Source organism: Medicago truncatula, chromosome 6 (genome assembly GCF_003473485.1).
Source record: "Medicago truncatula cultivar Jemalong A17 chromosome 6, MtrunA17r5.0-ANR, whole genome shotgun sequence".
Lineage (NCBI taxonomy): Eukaryota > Viridiplantae > Streptophyta > Magnoliopsida > Fabales > Fabaceae > Medicago > Medicago truncatula.
In genome coordinates, this window is record NC_053047.1 from 11363513 (window position 1) to 11385806 (window position 22294).

Sequence of the window (22294 nt, forward strand, 5' to 3'; positions counted from 1 at the left end):
TGGACAACAGTGATAATGACAATGACGGTGATCATGTCAATATTGTTTATATTATGTTACATTTTTTTGTTTTATTATTTAGCTTATAATATATTTTGAAAATGGATAAACTAGCATGAAAAAGCCTCCAATTAAATGAGCAAGTTGTGTGTAGGATATGTGGGTCGCGCAAATTCGTGTGGAAGAGAGTGTCGTGCCAAATAGCACCACTCGTAATTGGCTCTTGGACATTCAATTTTGTCACGTCGAACCTCGTTTGAGTTGCTATCGATTAGTAACTCCACAAATTCAAGATAGGATTCTGAATCCACATCGTCGTAGGATACATTGAAAGAGACTGGTCAAGCAAACTCTGAAATTCTATGTAGCTTGAAACATCCACACGAATTTGTCTTTCTCCTGCATAAATTTGAAAACAAATGGACGCAGTGAGCATATTCCTAGGCTTTAGGCTTACCCTTAAAAATGGGGACCCCCAGATAATTAAAGGGAAGATTGCCAGAGTTGAAACCAAGAATTCTAACTAGATGATCAAGTCTACTTTTAGAAATTGAGCCTGAGAAGATTGGATTTAAAACAGTTTTTTTTTTTTTTTTGTTAAAACCAGATAATATCTTTACCATTTTTCGCTGCATTTTTTCAAAAACCATTTTTTAGTTTTTTTTTTTAAGAAAAATTGGATTTAAGAGTAGTTCATACTAAACCAAACTCATTTTCACAATTAAAAAATAATAATAAATGAGAATGGAAAAACCACGTTACAAAATAAGCACTTACACAATGCCAATATTTAAATCCTTGTATGCAACTATCTAACGAAAATGTTTGTATCTGCATAACACACTAACGAAAATGTTTACACCCCGATGAACATGCATACCACAAACCGGACCGTGGAAAGAAAAACTGAACAGCCATCACACCAAAGACATTTCAGTTCGAAGCATTAAATGCCAACTGCTCCCACTAACTCGCACGAGCACCACCTCCTTGAAGACGGATTCAACTTCCCCTAAATGAAAAACTTCCAGGCTAAGGCACCAACGATTGCGGGCACCCGATCATACGCCTCTCTTTACAACTAAAAGTCATTGCGCCTTAAAGGCATCAACAACTTGAGGGGCAACTGTTATGGACCGGTCAGAAGACCAATGACACATTGACACATGGCTTAACTTACACTGCCTTAAGGCTCCGTGCCTGAGGGAACACACCAACTTTGGTACGTCGCAACACACACAAGCGCGCCCCCGTTCGAGGATCACGCTACAAGTGTTCTCTAACCGTTCCTAATCACACGCCGCAAAACCCGGAGGCGGTTATTCCCAATGTGTGCCTCTATAAGGGTGACATTGTTTCACCCTATTATTCACTTTTCACAACACTTTCTACACTCTTTCTCAGTTCCATAACAGACTTGAGCGTTGGAGTGCAAACGTGCCTGCATGCACTTTTCATTCCACCACAAAGACTCATCGCCACCGTACCGGAAACCGTTAACGTCACACCAGAGCACTTTTCGCCATTATTGCAACTCATCCATGTTCACCAGACAAATCATTAATTAATTAACTTGTTGACTTCAGGGTCTGAGGTTTGTAACCTCCCCCCTTGACTCTAATAATCCAAAGGGTCAGGTTTTTAATTTCTCCCAAAGTCTTAGTCAGGTTAATTAATTCTATTAAGCACATTTTTGAAGTATAAAATTTTGAGAGTCACATTAAGAACTAGGTTTTTATAATCAACGCAAAAAATACTTAACTCATAAGAAATTTAAATTAAACTAGGTTCTTTGCGTTTTAGACTCATAGTTAAATACTTATTATATCTTTTACTCCCCTTTTGTCATTAAAAAATATATATGTAAGAAACAATAATTGGCAAAAACAAACATTCATTCAGAACCAATAGTTGTCCAAAGCATAATTACAGTTCGTTGCAAGTGCAAAATTAAAATACGTGCAAAACAAAGAAGGAGAAGGATAAGATTTTATGATTTGTTCTTCAAGAACTCCATAATTGACTTGATATCAGACCCAATTTCATCTTGCTTCTAATTGACATTGACCATCTGATATGAGCTTGCATAACCTTCTGAGAAGCAACAATATTTCCTATTTGAGCTTTCAGGGCCTCTTACTTATGCCTCTGAGCAGTCATTTCACTTTTGACCTCATACTTGAAGGCCTCAAGGGCTGGAGTTTCATAGATACATAGCAGTCATTATGTCAATATTTATATATGTGGATTCTATTATAAATTGCTCAAATTAAATATTAGTGACTTCAAAACCACCCAACACATACAAATTTTCACTCTAACTTTAATAACTCTTAACAAGATAGTCAGGGAAGCCATGGACTCCTTCCTCCCTCAAACACCTCTGCCATTCAACAAGATAGTGCAGTAGATAGTTACAGAGTGTGAATTGAGTTGTTTTATCTTGAAGGTGACCTGATTGATTGTCTGTTTTACACAATTTTAAGCAGCGCCAAAAATCGTCTTAAATAAAGCAATCTGGTCGTGACTCAACTTGGTCATCTCTTTTATGGTAAATTTTTTCTAAGCTGTTTTTCGAATCTCAAAACCAACACAACCCTTTGTCATATCTTATGCTAAGATGAGCATCTCAACATTCTTGGTATTGGATTTCATTTTTTGGTCCAGTTATGTGCTTTTAAAGTGGCATTTTTTTTTTTCTAGACATTCCAAAATATAATTGGGCTGGATCGTTTAGGCTCAAACCATTAGACTACGTCAATTTAGTTTACACTCACCTTTTCAATGGAATTAAGAGACAAGACAACGAACTCAAAACACACATTATAGAAACTTGCTTGCTTAAAAAAATTAAATCGATATGAAGAAACCTAGAACGAAAGAAACTATAAACAAACAAGAACATAGTTTACTAACCTTGTTTGCTTTGCAATATGTGGCAAAGAAATGAGTAATCGTGATGTGAAATGCAGATGATGAATGGTTTTGAATGAGAAGAGAATAAACAAAGGAGGTGTTCTAAGATAAAATATAAGAGAGAGGTTAATGGGTTAAATTGGAAATAAATTTTCATCTAACGGTAGTTTGGTCATTTCAGGATGTAATCAAATCTATAAGGGGTGTGAATAGAAAATTTCTTTTAACAATGATAGATCTGATTTAGCCTGAAAATTTCCTTTTAGTTATGATGGATCTATATCTCCGTGGCCCAAACCCGTAACACTAACCCAAAAACTACTCCTCTTCTTTTCCTACTCGTTCTATAAATATGGTTGTGACATTTCGTTTTCTCCAATTTTTCTTCCTCTTCTACATTTTCTTCTTCTTTTAAATATTATGTTATTGAATTTTGAAGGATAATTAGTTAATTATTCCGTTTATGATTTTAAGAAAAGAAGTGTGGCATTCTGTTTATGTGAATTACTCTGATTTATTTCATGAAATTTTTACATTGGGAAAACGGGGTGTTACACACTTCATATATGAAATGGCGGTTGTATTTTCTTCATTGAAATTAAAGTATTTTTTCATTATTATTTTTTATTTAACATTGTTATGAGATAAGAGTTCACTAAACATGTGGAAGGAAACATATCAAAAAGGCATAACAAATGAATTTTTATTCCCTTTTATTCCAAGCCAACATGTGGTTGTTCATATAACTATTAGAGATTTTTCCTTCTCAACTAATTGTCATAAGATGGAGCAAGATTTGGACGAAGCTGACAAGAAACTCAAAACTCTCAACACCAAAAATCCAAAAGGATCGAACAAGAGAAAGTAAGAATCTTTATCCATAGGTGTTAGTTTAATTTGATCAAGTATTCATGTCTTTGTAATAAGAGAAAGTACTCTTATTATATTTTAATTGAATAGTTTCTTATAAGAGATATTAAAGATTCTTCCTTCTCAACTAATTGTCATAAGATGGAGGAAGATTTGGATGGAGCTTACAAGAAACTCAAAAACTCTCAACACCAAAAATTCAAAAGGATCAAACAAGAGAAAGTAAGAAATATCAAGAAAAATTTAAATTAAACACTTTGAAACTTTACCTATCTAAAAAAAATATTGTGAAATTTTACTGTAAACACATTGAAATTTTTAAATTCTCGTTGACCATCCTTTATAACCACAACTTATGCCACATTCATTTTCACTTAATTCCTAGTTGTTTTCACCATGCCTTCCATTGATATCAATTTCTCAACAAATACTTTTCTACACTGCTGTTGAAAATTAGTTGGTTATAATTCTAATTAAGGGCTATTGTATAAATTTTGATGTTATTATCTTAATCATGGATCATCATTATCACTTTCTTCAATCAACTCTTGGATGATACTCTTTAATTTTGTATCATTATATATCGAAAAAGTACATTATTTTCTTAACAAGATTGATGTTGTTTTTTATTTTTAGAGAGAGTACATTATTTTTTTTTAACAAGATTGATGTTGTTTTTCTTTTAATTTTGGTTTCAGGTTCTATGCATAACAATTAGAGAGAACATTTTAGAGCTTTGTTACAGCAAAGTCACCTAAAGAAGTTTGAACAATTGGTTTTATTGGCAACAATATGGTACATTTGAAATATTAGAAACAATATTATATTTCAAAGTTGGGTGGATAATGTGCGAAAATTGGTGGATCAAATTAAAAATATTGTTTGGATATGGTTCATGGGCAAATTACAAGCAGCATTTTGATCAAACCGGTGCAACGCACGGGTTATATACCTAGTGAACAATAGTTTTAAGAGAGGTGAATTTAAACCTGTTAACCTTGCAGGATTATACTAATATATATATATATATATAGTTGGATTTCATATACTTTGAAGACTACTTATTATATTCATATATATGATTTTGGGACTAAATTTAAGAGGGAATGACGGATCAAGAAATTTTTATTTTTTAGGGGAGATCAAGAATTAAAATTATGGTTAATTTCAATGATTAATCACGTAGTGGATCATTAGGGAGGTTTAAGACCCTAATGTTTTTAATTAATACATAATTTCAATGTTCTTGCATAATCATTTACCTAATGAAAGTTTGTTTTGGGATTTGGCTTTTGGGCTTCCCATGCTTTTGTCAAAAAAACGTGAGCCATGCATTTATGTTGAGCGGTTGATTGATAAAAGCAATGCATTTGGAGTAACATCTATGTTGAACGTTGAGTACCAAGGAAAAGTTACACTAACGATAGTATTAAGGGTAGAAAGGGAAAAAGAGAGCTAATTATGCTCTGCCTTGGTTGACGCATATAAAGGAACATAGGGAGATTTACTTTTATATTAAAACTTTTTTTTTTTTTGGATTCCTTAACCAGTGTCTCAGGAATACCAGTTAACATGACCTTAAAATATATTTAGTATTAAGATTTTCTTAGACTTTACTCCTCTAATATTCAAAATATTATGAATATCTCTCCCACATAAATTAAAGATTATTTTTATACGCATAAAAATATAAAGAAACCAACATAACATAAATTTGGACTTAATTGTCAAAAACAAAAAATAATAATTGGACTTAGAAACTAAGACATGAGGTTTTTTTTTTTTTTTTTTTTTTTTTTACGCAAGATACTTCTATCATAACACATAGAACGTACATTTTGCCTTCAAAAAACACAGAGTGTACATTCTTACTAGCATTTTAATAAAACTCTATTTATTTTGAATTTTTATAGAAACTAATGTGGAAACTCAGAGTCCAAGAAATTTTTTAGAATAAAAATATATTTAACTTTTATTTTTTTGTCAATTGATTATATTTGGTTTTTATCTCAACTTCATAATGAATTTCTCAAGAATCTTGGTGTATAATTTTTCTTATGGCAAACATGCCACAATTCTCTCCCTATTAGAAGTATCTTGTGTCATCGAAAAGTCCTTTTAACGCCTACTTGCCCTTTCTACGGTGAAGATGAAACTATTTTTTATTGTCTAATGTTACGTCCATGCTCGGTTGAAATTTGGACTAATTGTGGGTTTAGTGATGCTCTATCAATTTGTCACAAGGTTGTTCTAGACAATACTTCAAAGATCCTAGCGACATTAGTGGATGAAGTGGGTATCTTAGCTCCATTGATAATGTGGAATATTTGGATCTCTCGCAACAAATTTATTTTTAAGGGAACAACTCCTATGAAGTACTAGATCATAACATCTATCTTTACTCAGCTACAAGTTTCCAAGCAGGCATTGGGAAGTCCAACCTCCCACTCCCATCGAACAACTCGTGAGGTGTGTTGGAATAAAGGGGATGAGGATGCCATGATTCTCAATGTAGATGGAAGTGCTTATACTAATCCAAGGAATGGAGGGTTTAGCGGCTTGGTGCTTAACCATGATGGAACCTTTCAATTTGGTTTCTATGGGAGTGTAGGTTTGTCCAATATTCTTCATGCGGAAAAACAAGCGCTTTTAGTGGGCATCAGACTGTGTTGGCAAGCTGGATTTAAAAAAAGTAATGTGTTTCTCATATTCCTTGCATGTGGTTCAACTTGTCATAGAGGATGAGCATCTCAACATTCTTGGTATTGGATTTCATTTTTTGGTCCAATTATGTGCTTTTAAAGTGGGATTTTTTTTTCTAGACATTCCAAAATATGATTGGGCTGGACCGTTTAGGCTCAAACCATTAGACTACGTCAATTTAGTTTACACTCACCTTTGTCAATGGAATTAAGAGACAAGACAACGAACTCAGAACACACATTATAGAAACTTGCTTGCTTAAAAAAATTAAATCGATATGAAGAAACCTAGAATGAAAGAAACTATAAACAAACAAGAACATAGTTTACTAATCTTGTTTGCTTTGCAATATGTGGCAAAGAAATGAGTAATCGTGATGTGAAATGCAGATGATGAATTGTTTTGAATGAGAAGAGAATAAACAAAGGAGGTGTTCTAAGATAAAATATAAGAGAGATGTTAATGGGTTAAATTGGAAATAAATTTTCATCTAACGGTAGTTTGATCATTTCAGGATGTAATCAAATCTATAAGGGGTGTGAATAGAAAATTTCTTTTAACAATGATAGATCTGGTTTAGCCTGAAAATTTCCTTTTAGTTATGATGGATCTATATCTCCGTGGCCCAAACCCGTAACACTAACCCTAAAACTACTCCTCTTCTTTTGCTACTCGTTCTATAAATATGGTTGTGACATTTCGTTTTCCCCAATTTTCTTCCTCTTCTACATTTTCTTCTTCTTTGTATTCTTCTTTTCAAGGCTTACTACTCATTATCTTGTTTTCAAATCATTATTTATTTTGTTGCTTCTTCATACATAGTTTTGTTTTCCTCTCTTTTAACTTTTGGGTTTTTATATTTTCAACAGTTTTATAAATTCTTGTTTTCATCGTAAATTTGACATCAATAGCTTTTGTAATTCTATCTGCATATTTACAAGTCAAACATGATTCGGATTTAATGGTTTAATTTGATTTACAATCAACTTGACCATGTACGCTGTTAGATCTGTCTGATAGCTTTCTGGATCTAAACATTACCATACCACCTATGTGCTTGAATCGGCCCATTGTTGTTCTTATAACAGTGGATGAAGATGACATCAATCAAGTACCAAAGGTATGTTATAAATATCAAATCTTCTAATTTATTATTTTTTTATTATTACATTTTTTTATATGCATATGTCCTTAGATCTACACTAATTTTCTTAGATCATTTATACCATACACATTTCTTTTCATATAAAAACATATATTTTCTTAGATCTACACTAATTATAATTAAGTTATTGAAATCAAATGGTTAACGAGCTCCCCTTCTCCTTATACTTCTAGAAAACTCCTTCAAATGCCAGGTTCCCATGATTACCCCCAACATGGCAGCCCTCCATATTTTAAATCTCAATTTGTTCAATCTCTTCAAAAATGTCTTCATAAAGTCTAGGAGCCATTAGATCTTTGCTACGATAATATGCGAGATCAAACTTTACAACATTTTCTTGGTTCCCTAAGTAAGCATTGGAAGCGGTGACATGATGCATTAGAGTTTCAATGTATGTTTTGGTATATCTTCAATAAAGTTTTTCACTTTAGATAAGCTAATTCTGAATGATATATGATGGCTTTCCATCATACATCATTAATGATTTTATACCTGAAAACTCTTGCAAGCAGTGAATAGAACCATGTGAAGCTTCTCCAAATATGTGTGCATAAATATTGACTTCTTTAACATAAGAGAGATTACTTCCACCTATTTTCTGATGTGGAATCCCGTAAAAAAGTAAACGTACAAAGGCTTGGAGTGGATAACTCAATTTTAGCAATTTTAGATGAACTATAATGCATAGCAAAATTAACAAGTGTCTCACTTGATATGTTGATGATTTGTGTGTCCATTACCTTACAACCACGAATGATCAAACTCTTCAATTTGGTAAAGGCCGAGAAGGGCTCTGCATAGCCGTTTTCACCACCGTAAAAGGTCAAATTGCTTAGATCCAACATTTTTAATGCTAGTAAATTCAAGGATTTAGGAAATATTGTCTTACAAACAAAACTCATTCTAGGGTAAATCGAAAGTTGCAGATATGTAAGATACTGACATGAAGAAACACATTGCACAACTGAATCTTTGTTCATAATGATAATGGTCTCATTATGCAATGTGTTTCTTCATGTCAGTATCTTACTTCTCTGCAACTTTCGATTTACCCTATAATGAGTTTTTATCGTAAGACAATATTTCCTAAATCCTTGAATTTTTCCAGCATTAGAAATGTTGGATCCAAGTAATTTCACCTTTTACGGTGGTGAAAACGACTATGTTGAGCCCTTCTCGGCCTTTACCAAATTGAAGAGTTTGATCATTCATGGTTGTAAGATAATGGACACACAAATCATCAACATATCAAGTGAGACACTTGTAAATTTTGCTATGGATTATAGTTCATCTAAAATTGCCAAAATTGAGCTATCCACTCCAAACCTTTGTACGTTTACTTTTTACGGGATTCCACATCCGAAAATAGGTGGAAGTAATCTCTCTTCTGTTAAAGAAGTCAATATTTATGCACACATGGACGCATATTTGGAGAAGCTTCCCATAGTTCTATTCAACTGGCTACAAGAGCTTTCAGGTGTATAATCATTAAGATTTATGATGGCTTTCCATCATACATCATTAAGATTTAGCTTATCTAAAGTGAAAAACTATTGAAATTATACCAAAACTAGTTCACTTAGAGCCAAAAGGTTTATGTGGAATTGAACAAAACATTGAAACTCTAATGCATTATGTCACCGCTTCCAATGCTTACTTAGGGAACCAAAAAAATGCTAGGGAATTTGATTTCGCATATTACCGTGGCAAAGATCTAATGGCTCCTAGACTTTATGAAGACATTTTGAAAGAGATTGAACAAATTGGGATATAAAATATGGAGGGCTGCCACATTGGGGTAATCATAGGAACCTTGCATTTGAAGGAGTTTTCAAGAAGTAAGAATGAGCTTCTAATGCTTTTATCTAGCCTTTGCTTTCATTGGACAATTAGGTAATATTACGGACAAAAATAAGAGATTTCGAATACGGTAAGAATTGAATCTAAAACAAAAAAACAAAAAAACTTCCAAAGACTAAAAGAAAAAATGTTATAATTACATGGATTAAAGTCATATTTAAATTCACCGGTATATATAATTATGGATTTAATCAGCATGCTTTGTTGATTTAAATATTTTTCATATATATTGAAAAGTTCGTTAAAATTATTTCAAAAATTACGCATAGGTATAGTTATAATAGTTTTACAGTGTAGAAAGTTTTATGTTGGAAATGTATCAAAATTAAATTAATATATTATATACATACATTTCTTTTTCGGGTACAATACATACATTTTTTAAAATTGATTGTGTCAAGCATCTACATTTAAATGCTATTAATATATTTGTTTTCAATTTTCTTTTTAGGATTTTCTTAGGAGGTGAAGCTGGAGAACAAGGGATACGAGATTCAGACATACATGTGTTACATGAAAATTTCGATTAGAGTGTGTTCGTTTTGAATGAATAGCATACACAACATCAATACTTCGAAGCTCAGTTTTTGACTCGGGGAGTATCTTTTTACGGGGTCAAAAGAGTATTAATTTGACGACTAAAGTGGAAAGAAATTCAGAGTACGGAATTTAGAGTTACTCAAAAATTTAAACAATAATATCAAAATGGAAATAAGTAGTGATTGGTTTTCAATATGACTTTCAATATGATTGTCTCCCTTTGCAACTAATATGACTTTCAATATTTCAATAGTCCCATTTTATTTTAATCTTATAGACCCATTTGTTGCCAATAGGTTTGATTCTAGAGGGAAAATGGACAATATCCCAAGCATGGTTAGCTTGCAAAAAGTTGTTAGTTCAGTCTCCATAGCCTATACTGTCAGTCAGTGCTAATGCAAGCCTCTTTGTAACTGGCTGGTTCTTGAGCTCTGATTATTAAGGCTAATGTAAACTTTTGTGAATGGAGCAATGATAGTCTAACATATGTGGAGGAGGTTGTCTGGTTCTGCTAGAATATTTATGTGGCTCAAATGAAGGTAATGCTATAGAAATTGTATCAATAGAGGGAATAGTATCAATAGGTGGGTAAGTGATGAGAGAAATAGATGTCTCAGGACATTGAAGAGTGGTATCATTTGTTGGAACAAAATTGGTTTGTACAATTCCTCTAAGGTTTTGATGGTAACAAAGAATTAAAGAACAATTGGATATGCTAATATACGTTTAAGTGTGTAGGACCATATAGATTAAAATTTAACAAGGTCTGAACATGTATAAGAGCATCAAAAGTAAAAGAGAAGCTCAAAGACTATGGTAGAAGAATTGAATGAAGGTCAACCAGAAATTAACACCTTGGATCAGAAGAAAAGATGATGCTCAGAAGCTGAAGATTCTGATTAGACTCTGAAAAACCTCATCAGACTTGAAGACCATCAGACTCGGAAGACCACCAGACTCAGAAGTACAGAAGATCTTGAGGGGACCGGACTCTACATCAGATTTGTCATATTCTGTAGTTGTCACTATCAAAGTCTGATAGTATAATTTGTCTCATTCTGACCACGTGTAGAAACAAACAAAGAACTTAAAGGACAAAGAGAATGAACGGATAATTTCAGTTTCTGCAAAGGAATTTCAAATGTCTAATTAACGGAATTATCCATATCAAGCAAAGGGCAAACATTCTTGATTTGAAGCTTCTCAATGACTCTTAATACGTTGACATTCTTCTCCAACATCTCTCAAATCCTTGCATATATAAGGAGCTGAATACTTGAAGAATAATAACATGACTCTATTATTTTCATTGTGTCATTACCTTGCCAAAATTAAAATAGTGCAAAGAACACTTAAGAATCTCTTATCAAAATTTGTATCTTAGAAATTTTAAGTTTTAAGAGTCTGTTCTGTTTTGTACTGTTTACACCTCTAATTGTAGTGTAAGAACAAATTTTGTTTATTTGTAAACACATTTAAAAGTCTCTTGCTTGCGTGCTTGAATAATGGAAGTCTCTTTCAGTTGTGATTGCACATTGAAAGTCTCTTGCCCGTGTGCTTAAACATTTGGAAGTCTCTTGGCAATGTCCTTGAGCAATTGTAATCTAGTGATATTATAGTGAAATCCCTTGGAATTACAAGGGGACTGGACTACTCCTAATTTTTAGAAGGAACTAGTATAAATTGTTTTGCGTCTTCTCTTTCTCTCACGATTAAGGGAAAATAATCTCATGAAATTTGACACTTTTAGAAACTATGATTTATTTGTTATTGAGGTCCATCGTGATATAACCTTTCATGCCATTATGAAACCAAGGAAAATGCATTTACAAGTTCTACTATCAAGAATGGAGTGACCATGTGTTAATGCAGATACAAAGCAAAGATAACCAAAAACTCTTAAATCATAATATATAGTTAGGTAATGCACCATAGAGTAATTGATGTGAGATAGCACCTCTTGTGGTCTTTGAGGGAACTTTGTTCATCAAGCAGGAAAATTGAATAATTACATATCTCTAATATACACCAAATAGATGAGATTGCATAGGAGGGACCTAGCAATTCCCAAAATGCATTGATGTTTCCTTTTAATCTCCCATTCTCCCGGTGAGTTGCAACAAAAAAATTCTAATGCAAGATGCATTTCTTTGAGAAGAAATCAACTAATGCAAGCTCAAGGCCATTGTAACTTCTAAAAGTTTTTACTTATCAAATTTATTTTCTAGAAAAATGACTAAATTCTAAATTTGAGTTGCCCCTTAAACTTGCATTTTTAACAACACAATGCAGATGTACCTACTATAGTCATCTACTATAGTTAAAAAATAAAGGACATTATGCAATGTAATAGAATTGGTAACATGAAGAACACCAATAAACTGAGGAACTGCATGCCTTCGATTAGGTAACTTAACTTGAATGACATGGACACTTATTTGCATATTAGAAATTCGCACACGATCTGCGCGTGAAATTCGTTCCTTCGATTTATTCTAAGCCTTTTAAGCCAGATTTGTGTACACGATTCTCTGAGATATAGAAGGTGAAATCGAATTTAGGATCTATGTATGAACAAATTATTGCTTTGTTACCAAGCTCAATAGCTAGGAACAAAATGATCGGGATGTGGCGTACTTCCATCAAGAAATCAAATATTGTTCTTCAAAATCACAACTTTTCACATCGATCTTAACCAAGAATGATAGTTTTTCCATCAAGTGGTGGATTGGAAATTGAATTTGATGTGTTCTCACTCGGATGAATACAATAGGGATTTTGCGATAAATCTGTTGGTGTCGGAATCCCAGACACTTGAAACGTTCCTTCATTGGAGGTAGAACCGTTGATGTTGCGAACCATTGTTGAAGATAGAATCAAGGTGATCATACCATATCAGAAGTAAAATTGATGATAGAGAGAAAACTACAAGAAATTAAATGAATTGAATTGAATCTGTTTTGAACAATGTACAAGAGTATCCTATTTATAGGCTTAGCTAAATCTAACCAACCTTCTATCGGTTAGTTAGACAACTCTTAGTTAGATAACTCTAACTAATTTCTTAACTAACTAATTACATAGTTAATCAATTTCTCTTATATTTCCACAACAACATAAGACTCAGAATGTATTATTGTTATTGTGGAGATAATTAATTACTAGTTATAAGAAATGGTAAGTTTAAGATCGTACTTGAAGACTTGATTTATAGGTTGAATTATACTTTGAGAATTAATCTAACAATAACAAGAGCTTGAATTTTATAACTATATTCTAAAGAGAGGTCAAATTACATCTATGTAATATTACATTAATGTTACCCCACACGATATCGTTTTACTCGATACATATTTTTTAAATTTGACAGTTAGATTGTAAATTTATATCACAGAGATCATTGATATATACTTTTACAAAAATATAAAATTATTTCTTATATTATTGAAATACTCCAAGATTAACGGTTTTCTAGAAAATAGCATAAACTGTTAATCATGACATATTGGTCATTTCATGGTGTAATCATAATTATAAGGGGTATGACTAGAAAATTTCTTTTGAAAATGATGGATCTGATTTTCGGTGGAAAGTTTCTTTTCATAATGATGGATCTAATTTTCCCCGGCCCATACCCATAACTATAACCCTAAATCTAGTCGTCTTCATTTGTTACTTCTTTTCTATAAAAGGCGCCGTTGCATTTCATTTTCCCCAATTCTTCTTCCTCTTCTTCTTCTTTTTATTCTTCTTTACAAGACTTGTTTCTTATTCTTTTGTTTCCATATTATTATTTATTTCGCTTCTTCCTACAAAATTTGGTTTTCCCTTTCCCTTTACTTTTTGTTAATCTATATTTTGAACAGTTTTACAAATTCTCAATTTCATTTTAAATTTGCAAAGATTGCTTTTGTGATTATGTCTGCATCTTTACTAGTCAATCAAGATTTGAGTTCAGTGGTTTAATTTGATTTATAATTGACTTGTTGTAATATATTAGCATCTTTCTGATAGCTTTCGCAACAACTATGTGCTTGACTCGATTCATCGTAGCTGTTCTTGTGACACTAGATGAAGATGACGGTGAAAATAATCAAATTCTTATGAAAGTATTCATAACTATAAAAAATCAAATCGCCGAAGTACCAAAGGTATGTCATAACTAAATCCTCTAATTTATTCTTTTTTGGTATTATATTTTTCCTTCTTAGTACCAAAGGTATTTTTTTTTTCCTTCTTAGTTTTTTTTGTTTTGTTTTTGGTATTATATACTCCCTCAGTCCCTGTATATATGGTATGTGTCTTAATTTTCCCACAATGTGATATCGTAAAATGTGTTATTAATGTCTCTTGTGATGCAGATTGAATGCCTAGTAGATCACATATGCAACGTGACAATAATGTCACTAGACACATGGTATGTTTATTCTCCCTTCTCATCTTTGCCCCCTTCGATTGTTGCATATATTTTTCTTCGAATGAAGTTTTAAGGGTGTGTTTGGATTGAGGGTTTAGGAGGGGAAGGGAGGGGATTGTTTATTTTTCTTTTTTAAATTACGGACAATATAACATGTTTTAAATGTGATTGAAGTATTATATGATCATTTATCATGTTAATATGTTAATATTTTAAAAAACATTTCATAGTGTCCGTAATTTAAAAATGAAAAGTAAACCCTCCCCTCCCTACCCCTCCTAAACTCTCAATCCAAACACACCCAAAGTGTTTTATATGATTATATATTCTTAATATTTAAATTTGGTTTGAAAAATATGTTCCTGATTATTCTTCTTTGACACCAGAGTTTGCTCTGCATGCATGTCTCTCGCTACCATATATATAAATATTTATATTTGCTTCCTGAGGCTGCTGAGCATGCATGGCAAGGTTTGATACACCTCTCTTCTCTCCCTTCAATGTTTCCATTCAATAGCAATTTATTTGATTTTTAGTGAAGCTAATTTGCTTAAGATAATTTCAGGTTATTGCCTTAAGAAAGCATTGCATATTCTTTATAATATATATGGCTCCTGTGTGGGATTCTAGTTAGTGCAAGTTTGTTGGAGTGCTTAGTGGAATGGACATTATTCAAATACTGAAAGAGGTTCGTGTGAATTTTGGTAAACTGAATGTAAAATGAAAACTGAACAAACTTTTAAAGTGGTTGTGAATAAGTAAGATATGCATCTACATTTTAATGTTATTCATTATTTCAATTTTCTTTTTCAGATTTACTAAGGAGGTGAGGTTCAACAACTAGGGTTATGAGATAAAGACTTATATGTCTTACACAAACATTGATGCATTGAAGCTCAATTTCCGAGTCAAGAGTATCTTGTTAAGGGGTCAAAAGAGTATTAATTTGAGGACTAAAGTCGAACAAAATTCAGCGCACCACATTCAGAGTTACTTGAAAACTTTTTTTTTTTTTTTTAAGAACAAGTTACTTGAAAACTTAAGCTATATAATTTATAAAATATGCAATATCAAAGAGTGTTCACGAAGTTTCTCAAGCAAATACTTGAGTCCTATAATATATACATATCTGTGTGTGATTGTGCGCGTGCGTGTGTGTAAATATATCTCGTTTATTTTTACATTTTTGCAATTTGTGTATATATTTTTCCATTACTTGTGCATTTTACTTTGTTAATTTCACATAATATATACATGGCTTTGTTTGTCGTGGTTGTCCATCCCCGTTCAACTGTCATCGTGTTATAATTCAAAGTCTATCTTATAATTCAAAGTTTGTATCCTAAAGAAAAAAGACTTGACGAATATGTTTTTTAGGTCAACTAATTAATCCCTAAATACAACTGTAGATATAAATTCCTCGAATTAATTAAGATCTATTTAAAGAGTTCTTCTTTTATAATATATGGCATGAACTTAAAAAGGATTCACACTTTCATAAATCAATTAAAGATAAAAGAACAAATCTTTGATATCCAATAAAGAACAAAGCAATAACATGATTCACACTCTTATATACACTTAAGAGAAAATATTACATCTGCATTCAAGAACACGCCCCATAAAAATTACTACCAAAAAGCAAATCTTTCAACAATTAAAGAGAGCATTTTTGTTCATCCCACATTGTTTGGTGCAGATTTTCCCTGCAGTCTGCGCCCCCTCTCCATCAATGATCAAAGCTCCTTTGTTGGTTGCTGCATATCTGAATTGTCAAGAGAGAGAAAGAAAAAATGCACAAGAGATGATAGAAGAGAGACAATGACAATGAAATAAAAGAAATTATTGAGTGTTGATGGTATATAGTACGACTCATAGACTTTTATAATCCAAAGGTTGATCAACCTAAAAAGAAAAAAATCCATGTCTCACCGTAAGAGATCTATTCAGGTCTCCCACCATAGACGGAGCCGGTTAAGAAACTCAACATTTTTCTACGACTTATGTCACAACATATAGGTATGGGTAAATAATAATATTAATATAAATTGAAGATATCACATAGTACATAACTACGTTTTGGATTTTTATTCAAACCATGTCTCATATAACTTAATAAATTGAAGAGTTATAATTGAATTTAGATTGACATGATATATTTTAGTATCATTATCATACTAATAAAGATGGGAAAATTAAGGAGCAAAGTGCTAAGGATGTTGAGAATGAGAGTTCGAACGCATGTCACTATGGAACACATGTCACTATGGAACAGGCATATGAAGCTCTAATTCCTCTCAAATCGAGCTAAGTTCAGTAAAGTAGTTACTTACATAGAGATGGTTTTGCTTCAAACCATAGAAATTTAATTGCTCGAGGACACTCTTCCAAGAGATTTTCAAATGCTCAAGCATATTTGCAAGAGACTTCAAATGCTCAAGGTCACTATCAAGAGATTTTTATTGCTCAATCACTTTTGAAAGAGATTTCCACTGCTCAAGGACAACTCCAAGAGACTTCCAATGGTCAAAGACAACTCCAAGAGACTTCTAATGCTCAAGCACGCAGGCAATATATTTTCAATGCTCAATCACAACTAAAAGAGACTCCTGATGCTCAAGCTTCACAAGTAAGAGACTTCTATTTGTTTACAAATAAACAAATTTGTTCTTATACTTGATAAATAATTAGTAGTGTAAACTGAACAATGTTGAACAAACTCTTAAGACTTTAGGATTTCTAATACACAAACTTTGATAAGAAAATCCAAAGTATTTTTGCACTATTTGATTTTGACAGATTAATGGCAAAGTAAAGTAGAAGAGTCTTGTTAATCTTCTTCAGGTATTCAGCTTTTTATATAGGCAAAGATTTGAGAGACGTCGGAGAAGAGTGTCAGCGCATTAAGAGTCATTGAAAAGCTTTGAATCATGGATGTTAGACCATTGCCTGATATGGATAATTTCGTTGAATAGCCATTTGAAATTCTTTTGCTGAAACTGGAATTATTCGTTCATTTTCTTTGTCCTTAAAGTCCTTTTTCCGTTTCTACACGTGGTCAGAAGAAGATAAAATTGTACTCAGATCCTTGATAGAGACAGAAGGGTTTCAAGTTTGATGAGCTCTTCTGAGTCTGATGATCTTCACAGAGTTTGATTAGGTCAATCTTCAACTTTTGAGAGACATCATTTCTTCTGATCCAATATGTTGACTTATAGTTAACTTTTCTTCAAGTCTTCTACCATAATCTTTAAAGCTTCTCTAGTGTTTCTGATGCTCTTATACACATTCAATTTATTGATAGATATATTATATGATTCTGCACACTTGAACACATATTAATATATCTAATTGTTCTTCAATACTTTGTTATCATCAAAACCTTATAGTAATTGTACAAACCTACTTTGTTCCAATAGATTTAGTTACTCTTGGTAACTAAAGACAAATTACAAAAGAAATAAAACATACCCTAGAGACTTAGAATGAGGAGAGAGACTCCTCCCTTAAAGCTCTTAGTGTTTGCCTTCCTCTTGAACCGCTTCATTCTGAATAAGAAATTACGAATGAGAGGAATGGTACATATAGGGAGATTTTCTACCTGAAATTGGGCTTAAAAATCGGGTTTTAATACTTAAAAGTAACAAAAAACAGTTCTGCATGGATTTCCCACACTTGGGCACATGGCTGGGCACCCAAGTGTATTCTTTTTCACACTTGGGGGACCTAGCCCACACTTGGGGCGCATCACCATGATTAGGAAGCATGGATCGATGCTTTGTGGGCCCGTTGTATTTTCCTATGTGTAAATGCATGTTTCATCGTCTTTTTCGATGTTTGCTTCCATATAAGATGTCTTGGGACTTGGGAACATAATTCCTTCCTTTGTAATGTCTTTTGAGGCCTTTTGAATCTTCATTCATGATCTTTCAAAATTCTTCACATGTCTTCGTATGTCTTGCTTTGCCGATTTGCATGATTTCTTCGTAATTACATCAAAACACCCTAGAATTGCTATGTTTTAAGAAAATTAGAATTACATAACAAAAATATAGAAAACATTACAAATGTCCCGAAAAACTAACTAAAAATGACCGAAAAACATCTAAAAACAACATAAGATGATATGTCATCGGATGGCGAAATCAAATTTGGGATCTATGTATGAAACAAAATATTGTGTCGTTCCCAAACTTCACAACTAGGATCAAAATGGTCGATTTGTGGCGTACTTTCATCAAGAAATAAAATCTTGTTATTCAAAATCACAACTTTTCACATCAACTTATCCAGGAATGATAGTTCTTTCCGTCAGAAGGTGGATTAGCGGTTGAATTTGATGTGTTCTCACTCGGATGAATACAATAGGGATTTTGCGATAAAGTTGTTGGCGCCAATTCCCATGAATCTGAATCGTTCCTCCATTATATTTCTACAACAACATAAGAATGCATTATTGTTATTGTGGTGATAGTTAATAAGTAGTTATAAGAAATCATAAGTTTAAGATATTACTTGAATACTTGATTTATACGATCAAATATATTTTGAGAATTTATCTAACAATAACAGGAGCTGAAGTTTATACATATACTCTAAAGAGGGGTCAAATTACATTGATGTAATGTTACTTCAATGTCACACCACACGATATCGTTTTACTCGATACATGTTTTTGAAATTTGATAGTTGGATTGTATGTTTATATCATTCATATAAATTTTTACGAAAATATAAAATTATTTGATATGTTATTGAGATACAAAAAGATTAACACGTTTTTTTAGAAAAGTAGATACATTGTTAATCTTGATGTATTGATCATTTCATGGTGTAATCAGGTTTATGAGGGGTGTGACTAGAATATTTCTTTTAAAAATGATGGATCTGATTTACCGTGGAAAGTTTCATTTGATAATGATGGATCCAATTTTCCCTGGCCCAAACCCATAACTATAACCCTAAAACCACTAATCTTCCTTTGCTACTTGTTATATAAAAGGCGCCGTCGCATTTCTTTTTCTCCCAATTTTACTTCTTCCTCTTCTTCTTTTTATTCTTCTTTACAAGGCTTGTTTCTTATTCTCTTGTTTCCAAATCATTATTTATTTCGTTGCTTCTTCCTACAAAATTTGGTTTTCCCTTTCTTTTAACTTTTTTTTGTCAACCTTTCATTTTACAATTTTTGTTATTTTATATTTTCAACAGTTTTACGAATTCTCATTTTCTTTGTAAATTTGCAAAGATTGCTTTTGTGATTCTGTCTGCATCTTTACGAGTCAATCACGATTTGAGTTCAGTGTTTAATTTGATTTATAATTGACTTGACGATGTAATATGTTAGCATCTTTTTGATAGCTTTCTCTATCGAAACTTAACTATACCAACTATGTGCTTGACTTGGTCCATCGTAGTTGTTCTTATAACATTAGATGAAGATGACAAGGAAAATAATCAAATTCTTATAAAAGTATTCATAAATATAAAAAATTAAATCGTCGAAGTAACAAAGGTATGTCATGACTAAATCCTCTAATTTATTCTTCTTCTTTTTTTTAGTAATATATATTTCAATATGCATATGGTAGTTTTTTTCCTTCTTAGTATTGGATCATTTGTGGCATACACATTAGGTTATGTTTAAGGTGGGTATATGTCTTAATTTCTCCGGAGTTGGAAAATGGCTTAATAAACCTTTGATATATTCGAAAATAGTTTAACTACAAATAACTTAAAATTATTGTTTAATTGCTAAACCAGATGTACCTTGATAAAAATTAAAATTGTAGATGCTAGGCACACATCCCATGTAAAAGCCAGTAAAATTTATGTGGTTTATAAACTTTTATCATCCTATTGAGATTGATTGGATTTTTGGGTGATTTTAAAATATATTTTGATCTTAATTCAGTCACTTGTTAGTTATTGATTCTATGGAGATATTTGTTCCTCGGTTGATTCCTTTGTAGTTTTCTTATCTTGGAGATTTATACCTTTTTTTATCTTAAGCCCTCATAGTTATGGGATATAATTGTTAAATTATATAGTATCTATATTTATGTTTTACAAATCTAGCTATGTCTCATTACAATTGGTGTTATTAATGTCTCATGTGATGTAGATTGAAGCTATGGAAACAAGCAGATCAAAGATCATATACAATCTGCTATACAAAATCAAGAAGACACGTGAGATCCATACATATTAAAAGCATATACAATCTTCTATACAAGATCAAGAAGACACGTGACATTACTCCATTAGTGTGTGTGTAATATATACAATCTTCCATATATAGTATATGTTATTAATTATGTATATGTCAGAACATTAGTGTTATATTATTCATTAATTTCGAACTCTATATAGGTAGATAATGTAGAGTTATGCCTCCCGCTCATCAACACTCTCAAGTTTATGACCAAACATTCGAGTTGTATTGTCAATAGAATTGGTTTCACCTATGGATATAACTGAATGATTGTTTGCAGGGAAAAGGTTGTAATTTAGATCGATTTTCGGTTATCTAAATTGTAAAAAAGTGATAGTAATATTTTTATTAAAAATTATTTTGAGAGAAGATTTTTCCTTGTTCTACACATATAAAGTTACGACTTATAGTATCTCTTTTTTCTTTAATATATTATGTTGTAGAAAATTCTTTCCTAATTCTATAATTTGTAGGATAAGTATACTGGATACATATAAGTTACTGCAAACTTTTGTGGCATGCAATTATAAAGAAATTTTTGTGGCCTGAAGCAATATAAACAAATGTTATCCATGGCAGTGTTTCAAGTAGTTTAGGTTCAACAGTAGAGTTTATGGATTCAACATTCCCAGCTATTCTACTCTCATTAGTTTGAATGTTTTCAGTCTGCAAAGTGTACACATACGAATTAACAAATAATTCTATAATAAAGAAGATTCGAAACATAAATTCTCATTGGTTTGAATGTTATTTTTTTCCTTAAAAAAAAACATACATTCTTACGTGGAAAAAAAATAAATCAACAATTGTTGTTACCAAACATTTTTTATACAAGAAGAAGTTATACTAAAGAAGTAAGTGATAAAAAAAAAAAAAAATCAATCAACATTTTTTATACACAAAGAAGTAAGTGTCTGTTTGGTTGAGTGTTTCCGCTCCCCAAACACAGGTTTGCAAACCCAAACGCGGTTTTATCATTTTCTGAGATGTTTGGATGCAACCAAAATTAAGTCTTGAAACTCACTTTTAGACCCAAAACGTGGGTTTAGAAGAAGCCACATTTCTTAGCTTCTGCGGCAACTCAAACGTGGTTGCAGATTCGCTTTTGCTGACAAATATACTTTTCCCTTTTTACCCATGCTTCAACTAACTCCAATTTTTTTCCCTCTGTTCTGGAACACCTTCTGCTCATTTTTGCAGATCCGATGAAAATTTTAAATGAAAGAGGAAGAATGAGGAAAATGCTCAATCTCCATAGAAGCTTCAATTGAAACAAAGAATGAGAAATTAAATATTTTGGGAAAAAAATCTGAAATAAATGGAAGAACTGAGAGATGTGAGCATTAAAGAAGAAGAGAGGAATGTTTGCAATAGAATTTCAAAGTCATGGAATAGTTGGGTTCTGGAGTGTTCTTCGTTGGAGTGGTGAGCATTAAAGAAGAAGAGAGGAATATTTATATATATATTTTTTACATCATTTGAAGCATTTTTTAGAGACATCTTTTTAACCTTATATTGTATTAAAAAATCACTCAATTGATAAAAAAAAAAAAATTATTAAAAATGACTCTTACAAATTAATTTATTTTAAAATGTTTTTAAGCAATAAAAT

At 32.0% G+C, this 22294-nt stretch overlaps 2 long non-coding RNA genes across 2 annotated transcripts; both read left to right on the forward strand.

Annotated features, from left to right (window-relative positions):
- Nucleotides 1-13860: 13860 nt before the first annotated feature.
- Nucleotides 13861-21072, forward strand: LOC112422904 (uncharacterized). Its single transcript, XR_003013356.2, has 2 exons — nt 13861-14205; nt 20593-21072. It is a non-coding gene; the product is annotated as an uncharacterized lncRNA (long non-coding RNA).
- Nucleotides 14305-15616, forward strand: LOC120580858 (uncharacterized). Its single transcript, XR_005646629.1, has 4 exons — nt 14305-14471; nt 14858-14942; nt 15037-15159; nt 15285-15616. It is a non-coding gene; the product is annotated as an uncharacterized lncRNA (long non-coding RNA).
- Nucleotides 21073-22294: the final 1222 nt, after the last annotated feature.